At 37.6% G+C, this 9,222-nt stretch overlaps 1 long non-coding RNA gene and 1 pseudogene across 2 annotated transcripts; one reads left to right on the forward strand and one right to left on the reverse strand.

Moving 5' to 3' along the window:
- The first annotated feature begins 2,101 nt into the window (after positions 1 to 2,101).
- LOC145794759 (uncharacterized) lies at positions 2,102 to 2,933 on the forward strand. Its single transcript, XR_014334700.1, has 2 exons — positions 2,102 to 2,603; positions 2,725 to 2,933. It is a non-coding gene; the product is annotated as an uncharacterized LOC145794759 (long non-coding RNA).
- Positions 2,934 to 5,122: 2,189 nt separating this feature from the next.
- Positions 5,123 to 8,258, reverse strand: LOC145795276 (G-type lectin S-receptor-like serine/threonine-protein kinase At2g19130 pseudogene; annotated as a pseudogene). Its single transcript, XR_014335898.1, has one exon. The product of XR_014335898.1 is annotated as a G-type lectin S-receptor-like serine/threonine-protein kinase At2g19130 pseudogene (transcript).
- Positions 8,259 to 9,222: the final 964 nt, after the last annotated feature.

The raw sequence follows: 9,222 nt of genomic DNA on the forward strand, positions 1-9,222 counted from the left end.
TCAGCTTCAAGCTACTGGAATGGAGGATGGGGATGTGGTGCTATGAGGTGTAGTGTAAAATGGTGTAGAGTTTGAAGGATTTTGGTGCTTGGAGTAGAGAGGGAGAGAGATGTAATGCAAGGGCCTAAAGTAATTTTTTGTAACCCTTCAACACACAGCTAGGGGGTCTGCCATATAGGCAAAAGAGGGGGAAAAGAGGGGGAAAATTGGGGAGGAAAGAATTCAAGTTTCCCCCCAAAAGTGCACCCCCCTGGATACAAATTCTGGGGGGAAACAGAATACACTTCTGTAATGTACCTGGAGAGAGGATCATGGCCGGCTGGTTATCTGGGGTTTAGGTGGCCGGCCGGCTCTCCCCATGGCCGGCCGGCCAAGGGTCAAAAGGGTCAATCATGATTAGTGGCCGGCCACCCCAGAAATAGGGCCTCCCATGTGTGCACAACACAACCATGTGGTGGCCAAGGGTCAAAAGGGTCAATCATGATTAGTGGCCGGCCACCCCAGAAATAGGGCCTCCCATGTGTGCACAACACAACCATGTGGTCAAAAATTGGAGAAAGTGAACCAGGAGAGAGAAAAGGCCACTTTTAGGAGAGGTTCGAAAAGGGCAAACACAATTACTGGCCGGCCATGTGATATTGGTGGCCTCCCAGGTGTGTACAACACAAATATATGGTTTAGGGCAAGAAAAAGTGGCTTTAGGGTGGTCAACATTGGCTTTCAAGTGGGAAAAACAGGCGACGGAGGGCGATGGAGGAATAAAACTGGTTGTCAGAACAATTACTGGCCTCCCATCCTTCTACGACCTTTCTAACAATGAAACAGAGGTCCCTGCCAAAAATGAACTCAAACCGATGCAAAATGAAGGTTCGGGGGCCGAAACGCGCAGCCCGAGGCCCCAAAAACTGGTTGTTAGGCACCGAAAGTGGTGTTCGACAACGAAGTTGGTTTTTCGAGCCACAGTGTCCCCCCAAAGGGAGCAAATAAGATGCATGCTAAAAACCGGAGCAAACGGAGGTGGTTCAGCGGTCCCAAACCGAGGCACACAGCCAACGACTCCGAAAAATCGGAAACCGGACTCCAAACGGGCAAAATGACCTACGACCACGAAACGTAGCCTACGGCCACTGAGATGATCTACGAGACCTCTCCCTCCCTTCGGGAAGAGAAAATAGAGAAAACAGAGCCTAGCTCGCAAACCGAGGCAAAGCATGAAAGAGTCCGGAAGTTCGGAGGCAAGGCTCGCAGCCGAGACTCTGAAACCTCTGAACGAGCACGACATGCACCATCACCGAGCGCTCAATCGGTGACGTCTGAGTCTTAAGGTCGGTCAAAAATGGGGTGTCTACATAGGGGTAAAGTGGAGATTCAAGATTTGCAGGTAAATTTTTTGTGCATTTGCATTTAAACTGACAAAGGATAGTAGCACACTGACTGAGAAATATATACATGATGTCAAAACAGATCAGATATAAGCCTGATGCACCACTTGTTCTTCGTGGGATAAGTTGTACATTTGAAGGAGGACACAAAATTGATATTGTTGGAAGAAGTGGCAGTGGGAAGACGACTCTGATAGGTGCTTCACAATACTAATTTGATAGGACACAAAATTTGATATTTTTAGTTCTTCATAATACTAACTTGTGGTAATCACATATTACCAGATCGACCATTTGTTATTGTGGTTCATCTTCATTTGAGTGTTTATTTAACTGCTTTTAGTGCATTGATCCCTATTAGTATTTCATTGACACAGTTTCTGAATTACTTATTGGAGGTTTCTAGTTATTTAGCTGTCTCTGTGCAACTCTGTTTCAGGAACCTGTTCAGGATGAAGAAGATATAATTAAATTCTGTGAAGAAACTGGGTTACCTATAGCACTGGATGAAACCATTGAAAATGTCCAAGAAAATTCTCTTGGAATGCTGGCAAAGTTTACTCACTCAGGAGTAGTTGTTATCGTAAGTGGAAGTTTATTTTCTTATGTTAGTTTTTGGGACGAGCAACATGTAATATGTATCATCGTGTATGCCTCATCAGACAGTACACTAGTCGTTGTCAATCCAAAAAGTTCAATTTCTAAGCCTCGTGAAAAAATCCAACCATATGTTTTAAACCACATATAATTGAATGAAAATTTTGTTTTGGAGGTTTTCTTGTATACCTCAATCAGGACAAGATGCATAAAACACTTTAGTAATTAAACTCATCTCAACTCATGTTATGCTTATGATAGTGTGCCTTTCATTTCTTTTCTATCTGTGAAACATGAAAGCCAGTACCACGATCAGAACCTACAAACTGCTGCATCTGTTAAAATTCTTCAGTCACAATTTCCCCATCATTATTTATTCATCTTTTGACATGAATTATATTCAATGGGGAAAAAGTCAGAAATATGAACCTAATTTGGTTTCATTTTATAACTCTTGTCAGGTCATCAAACCAATTGTTGTTGGGGGTTTTGAAAATGCAGCATTGATTGCAAGATGGGCTCAACAGCAGGGGAAGATGAGTGTTGTTAGTGCTACAGTTGAGAGTAGCCTAGGTTTGTCAGCTTATGTCCAGTTCTCATATTATCTTGAGCTGCAAAAGGCAGGTATATGTATGGCAATGAACAAGGAACCTTCCCCTTCTATAGCACATGGTCTTGGAAATTACGGCTGGCTTAAAGAAGATATAACTGCTGAACCTCTGAATATTTGTCGTAATCCATGCAGTGGCTTCATAGAAGCATATGTTGATGATGCTGGCCGTCTCTTGGGGAACTTTCAAGTCGACAACAAGGTCATCCTTTGAAATTTTCCTGGGGAAGAAGTTCATAAATACCAGTTAACAGTTAATTCATATGGTTTCTCTTTTTTCATCAATGTACGTCAGATTGGATCAAGCAATGAAGTAAGCACTGGAATTTTAATTTTTATGTTAATATTTTGTATCCTTCGGAGTCTTTGATCCATTGAATTCGCACAAAAAGCTCTAGGGTATTTAATACCTGTGTAATTCCAGATAATTTGGCACATGATTAATTGCAAATAATGGAAAGCAAATAGTTCCTGGGTGCATTTTTTTTCTTTTGGTTTCTTGTACATAGTTGGTGGAAAAAATTAGAGGAGTTCCATTAATGTGGGGGGAGTGAGTTACACATTTCTCTATGTCATCTTTTGTACTGATACATGAAGAGTTATGTCTATGTTGCATGGTTATCTATCCACATTTTGTATACCTAGCAGCTGTAACTAAAAAACTTCTTTCCCTTTTTTTCACTTGTTAAAATGGCTTTCCATTTGCAGCACCACTAGTTAGACATACTGAAATTGAGTTAGGTGTGGTTATTCTTTATCACTCTTTCTTAATTTGAATGGTGCAGAATAATGTACTTGTGTTTCTCCATGGGTTTCTTGGAACTATTGAAGACTGGATACCCATCATGAAGGCCATCTCAGGATCTGCAAGATGCATTGCAGTTGACCTAGAGAAATGACAATTGAAGACTGGATACCCATCATGAATGATGCAGAATAATTTTTTTTTGCAAAAAATGACAATTGCCGACCAAGAGTTTTGGTCGCAAAAAATACATCTATTGCCGACCAAAACAACTCTTGCTCGTGGAAACTCACTTTTGGTGACCAAAAGTTTTGGTCGCGAAAAGTAACAAATGGCGACCAAATTTTTTGGTCGTGGAATGTCACAATTGGCGACCAAACTTTCTGGTTGTGGAATGTCACAATTGGCGACCAAACTTTTTGGTCGTTGAATGTGAGAATTGGTGACCAAACTGTTTAGTCGCGAAATGTGTCAATTGGCGACTAAGATATTTGGTCGGGAAAATATCACTTTTCGCGACCAAAGTGTTTTAGCGACAAAATGAATTAGTCGCGGTAATTAAATATTTAGCGACCAAAAATTTAGTCGGCAAATCCAACTTTTGCCGACCAACCAAAATTTTGGTTGCGAATTACTTTTGCCGACCCTCAATTGGCGACCAAAGTAGCGACCAAAAAAATTGGTCGCGGATAACTTTTGCCGACCAAAAGTAGACTTTTAGCGACCAATTTTTTTGTTGCCAAAAGTGTTAATTGCCATGCTATGTCAACTGCCTCTTATATTATAGTAAGATAAGATAAGATAAGATATATATGCACAAATGTAATGTAATGTCAAAATTTTTCAAATGTTCATTCCTAAATATATATAACCTAATGTCTCTCCCAACATCCTCTTTCTTCATTGTATTGATTGTTAAGCTATTCTTAATTCTAACGCTCTATTTAGTTAGTAAAATGAAATAAAATAAAATAAAATGGTTCATTCTTTAAATTCTTTTATAAAATAATTATTATTTTATAATAGTAAATGATGATTTCATTTATAATATATTTATTATTATTTTTTTAACCAACCAAATATAAAAATAAATAATTTAATAAAATAATTATTACATTTTATTTCATTTCAGTCAACCAAAAGTGTAAGCAGTAACAACCAACTAGTCCTAGCCTAGTTGGTCACCATGTCTTTCTTAAGACGTAGTTTCAAGAAGGTCATGGGTTCAATTCCCCTGAAGGTTTCCAAGGGTGGGAAGATTTTCTCCCATAGGTGTTAATCTAACAACTAACAACTATCATTTGCCGATCAAAAAGAAAAAATGTGTGAGCAGTAACATTCACATGCAACTCTGAGAAGATTCAAAATTTGTGTTCAAACTTTCTTGGACCATAACAAAAGAAAATATCTTTTGATATAGCATCCTTCGGAAAAAGGGTTTTATGGGTAATTTAACAACTATCATTTGCCGATAAAAAAAAAAATAAAATAATAATAATAATGTGAGCAGTAACATTCACATACAACTCTGAGAAGATTCAAAATTTGTGTTCAAACGTTCTTGGACCATAACAAAAGAAAATATCTTTTGATATAGCATCCTTCGGAAAAAGGGTTTCATGGGTAATTTATTCCTGCACGTCCCTCTAAGTTCATTGGAAGATTGAAGGATCTCATTTTTCATCCAAACACACTCTAAGATTGAGTTTGAATCTTCAAAATCCATGAAATAGAAGCTAAACTTTTCACTTCTAGTTTCTCTTTTTTATCCTCTACAATTTCAAGATCCGAACACAAGTTAAAAATTTTAATAATAATAATAATAATTCAAAACAGTAGAATTTCTAACAAATTCATTGAAAACAGTAGAATTCACTAAACATTGGGGACTTATTTTGCTTTAACACACTTGTACTTCTAAGAGACGTACATGAAAAGTTGAACAATGCACAATCCTACAGCAAAACCATAAACCAGTTACATTGATCACAAGGCAACAAAACAATACAACCAAGTACAAAACCCAATAATATGTAGTGCTCAAGCACATCCATGATTTATTGTCTTAGACTTGAAACTGGATAATACAGTGCTCTTGGCCTGAGCAAACAGTTGAAGGATTTCTCCATAGTTGTGACTTCCATTTGATCAAAGAACGAATCAGTAAAGAAATGAGAAAAATTATAGATATGCTCCTAGTCGGCAACAAGGGCTTGGAGCAAGCGAGGAATTGGAGACATGTTCACATCCAGAATCCCCTCGAGGATCCGAACTACCTGACCCATTGTTGGCCTATCATTCTCATCATCTTGGATGCACCAACAAGCAACTTTACAAATTCTCCATACCTCTTCAATGTCAACATGTTTCTCCAACCTATGGTCTAACAAATTAAGGACATCGCCACCTTCTGCGACTACACTTGCAGCCCAAATTGGAAAGAATTTAACTATCCTTTCTTCGGATTGATCAGTGTTTCTTTTTCCTGATATCAATTCAAATAGCATCATACCGTAGCTGTACACATCAGCTTTGGTGGTAATGGCCAACCCTAATATCCACTCTGGCGCAAGATAGCCCATTGTACCTCTCATGGTTGTCAGAACCCTGCTGAATTCTCGCCCAAGAAGCTTTGCCAAACCAAAATCTGCTACTTTTGGGTGGAAGTTGACATCTAATAGAATGTTCGCTGGCTTTATGTCACAATGTATGATACAGTCTCTACAGTTTTCATGGAGATAAGCCAACCCCCTAGCTGTCCCTAGTGCAATTTGGTACCTTTTGTTCCAGTCCAAGACCTTTGACTCCTTTTCATGAAAAAGATGGGAATCCAAGGATCCATTCTGCATGTAATCATATACCAACAACTTCCTTTTACCTTCAGAGCAGAACCCGCAAAGCCGAACAAGATTAACATGTTGGATAGTCCCAAGGGTGCTGACTTCTACTCGAAATTGCTTCTCTCCTTGGCTGATGCTTTCCAGCTTCTTCACAGCTATGACAGTGGAATCAGGCAATGTCCCTTTGAAAACAGAACCAAAACCTCCTCCCCCAATTTTCCCCGAGAAATTTTTGGTTGCTTTTTGCAGATCTTTGTATCTAAATGCAACCAATGAACCATAAACTGTTGCCATCCTCTCTTCATGCAGAAAGCTCAACCAGCGAGAAGTGTTTCGCAAAAGGAAACAAGGGGCTGCTACAATGCCGTTTTGTCGCTTCAAGAGAACAACACACACGAGGACCAAGATGACTACCAATGCAATTGAACCCACAACAGCACCAATAATAATCCCCTTTTTAAATTTAGGCTTTGGAAACTCAGAAGCAGCGAGTCTGAGATAAAGAGTGTTTCCGCTACCATCCTGCAGATTCATGAGCTCCCCAATCCAAATTGAGCACCCATTACTATCATAAGCGTAAGCAGTGCAAGAGCAATTATTCAAGCAAGAAGATTCACATTCAGGGGAACTGCCAACAGCCACAGATTGAGGAAATTCAGGCAATCTCGTGTTAGAAACTTCCCAAAACCTGTCTCTCTCTCGATTAGCAGCAGTAATATTACCACACAGCAACTCGGTTCTCCTCACACACCCCCCAGAGTAATCACTCAAATTCCAATCATTGAGTGACTTAGGATTGAAACCCGTCAAACAATTACAGAAGGGTTGGATAATATTATTGCATATTCCATACTGCCCGCAGAAATCATAAACCTCACATTGCTGTCTCGGCTGTGCGTAAAACAAATTCCACTGCTTTGTGCTTTCCAACCAAGTGAGTTGTTGGTTTTGCCCCGAAATATCCATAATCAATCTAGAAATAATCGAAGGATTATACATGGAATATGTGAAGTAACTCTCATTCTTGTTGTCGTGATAGCTAAAATTAAAGATGTAATTAGCTCTCATTTCAGGTATTAAGCTGAAAATCTGCCCATTCCAAGGGCCAGTAGTCCAATACTGTTTAGACCCATTCCAAAATATAACATACTGACTATTATTTGCATCAAGACTAAGAGAATACAGTCCTGTTGAAGGGTCTTCTGAGTTCTTCCATGAAGTTAAACGTTGATGTGTGTTGGTAAGCTTATTGTAAGCAATCTTTGCACCAGGCAACCAAGTGTGAGCAGGGAGATCAAAACTTTGCCAAATTGGTTGATTTGAATTAGACCCATCTCTCAAAATCAAATTCCCATCATCCCCAAGAACAGCCACCACAGAATTGGAAGTGGTAGAGTTCTGATTTGTGGACCAAATCAGGGTTTGGGATTCATTTAAAATCACCAAATTACCATCTAAGATTTTGAGTACAGAGGAATACTTATCAGAGATGGGATTATCTCTATTGGCTACCCAAACTATTGTTAGAGTAGATACTTTGGCGTACCAAATGGATATGTAATAGTATGAGGAATTACCTGGTTTGTAGAAACCCAGTTCAAAATTCCCACCAGCAGAGGTTATGGTCTGGTTCCCAGAAAGAGATTGATTTGCAGAGATGGTGTCAGCTCCATGGGAGAGATGGTTGATGAAAGAGAAGAAGAGGAGAAAGAAAATCGAGAACATGAAGGATGAGTTGTTTTTTATACCCATTATTGGCTCAAAGTTTTGTTGATATTATTATATAATCAGATGTTTGAATGAGCCTTAAAATGCAACCAAGGTGATGATAGAAGAAGAAGAAGCAGAAACTTAGTGGCTGATATTTTCTTATTTCAGTATCAACAATTTAATGTATGTCAATTTCTTCTGTCTTACTCCACGTCAATAATGTTTCTTTATTTGATCATCTAACCCCTTTCCAACAATTTAATGTATGTCTCTAATTTCTTCGGTCTTACTACTCTTCTTTGGACTTCACTCTCAGTGTAAATGATAAAAAAATTATGTATTTATAACTGGATTGGAGTCAAAAAAACTTACGGACTGTTTGGCCAATTCTTTTGTTCAAAAAGAATTATTCAAAAATTTCAGAGTTATCCACAAATATTGCTTTTTTAATTGATAAAATATATTTGTAATCCTTAAATTATGCATCCGATGTTACTTTGGTCCTCCAATTTTAATTTTAGGATAAATTATAGTAAACCTCTTTAAATATGACCTGTTTACATTTTACACCCTAAATTTTAAAACCTAACGGTTAACTCTCTAAAATATTAGAACTGAAGTGAATTTATACTTTACAAGTAATTTTATAATTGTTCACTCAGTGAGTTTTTTGAGTCATCTATAATTGAACTAATTTAATTAAAATGACACAAAATACAAATTTTATCATAATTATAGTTTAAAGCAATACAAAAAGACTTAATTGTTAAAACATCCAATCGAAGAAGGGTATAAGGCATTAGGTCCAGTGAATATTTTTTATTTGTTAAAGGTTCACAATTTGCGAAATAATTTGGTAAGAAGTCATTTTGTTAGTTTTGAAGGACATTTTTTTTTCCAATTTTATCTCTTAATTTATCTGCTGACTCTTTTTTTACTATCTATTCAAATTTATATCTATTTGTTTAAATTATTTTCTATTTGTTCAATTTTTTTTACTACCTACTCAAATTTATATCAATCTGTTAAATTTTTTTCTATCAATTCAATTTTTTCCCCATATTTGTTCAAAATCGGTGGGTTTCTCTCTTTATCTGTTTAAAATCTGTGAGTTTCTCTCTCTATCTGTTTAAAATATGCCTATGGGTTTCTCTCTATTTGGTTAAAATTTGTAGGTTTCTTTCTCTGTCTAAAATTTCACAAACTTGTTTCATATCTGTTGGAATTATTCACTGCAACAAAACCACACCAACAAATCATATAAATACCTGATCTCTTCTCTTTCTCTATCTGTCCCTTATCGTTTTATCTGTCATAGTGCTAAGTTGCTTCTAGTTA

Source organism: Camellia sinensis, chromosome 7 (assembly GCF_055761805.1).
Source record: "Camellia sinensis isolate YWXY chromosome 7, ASM5576180v1, whole genome shotgun sequence".
In the NCBI taxonomy this organism is placed as follows: Eukaryota; Viridiplantae; Streptophyta; class Magnoliopsida; order Ericales; family Theaceae; genus Camellia; species Camellia sinensis.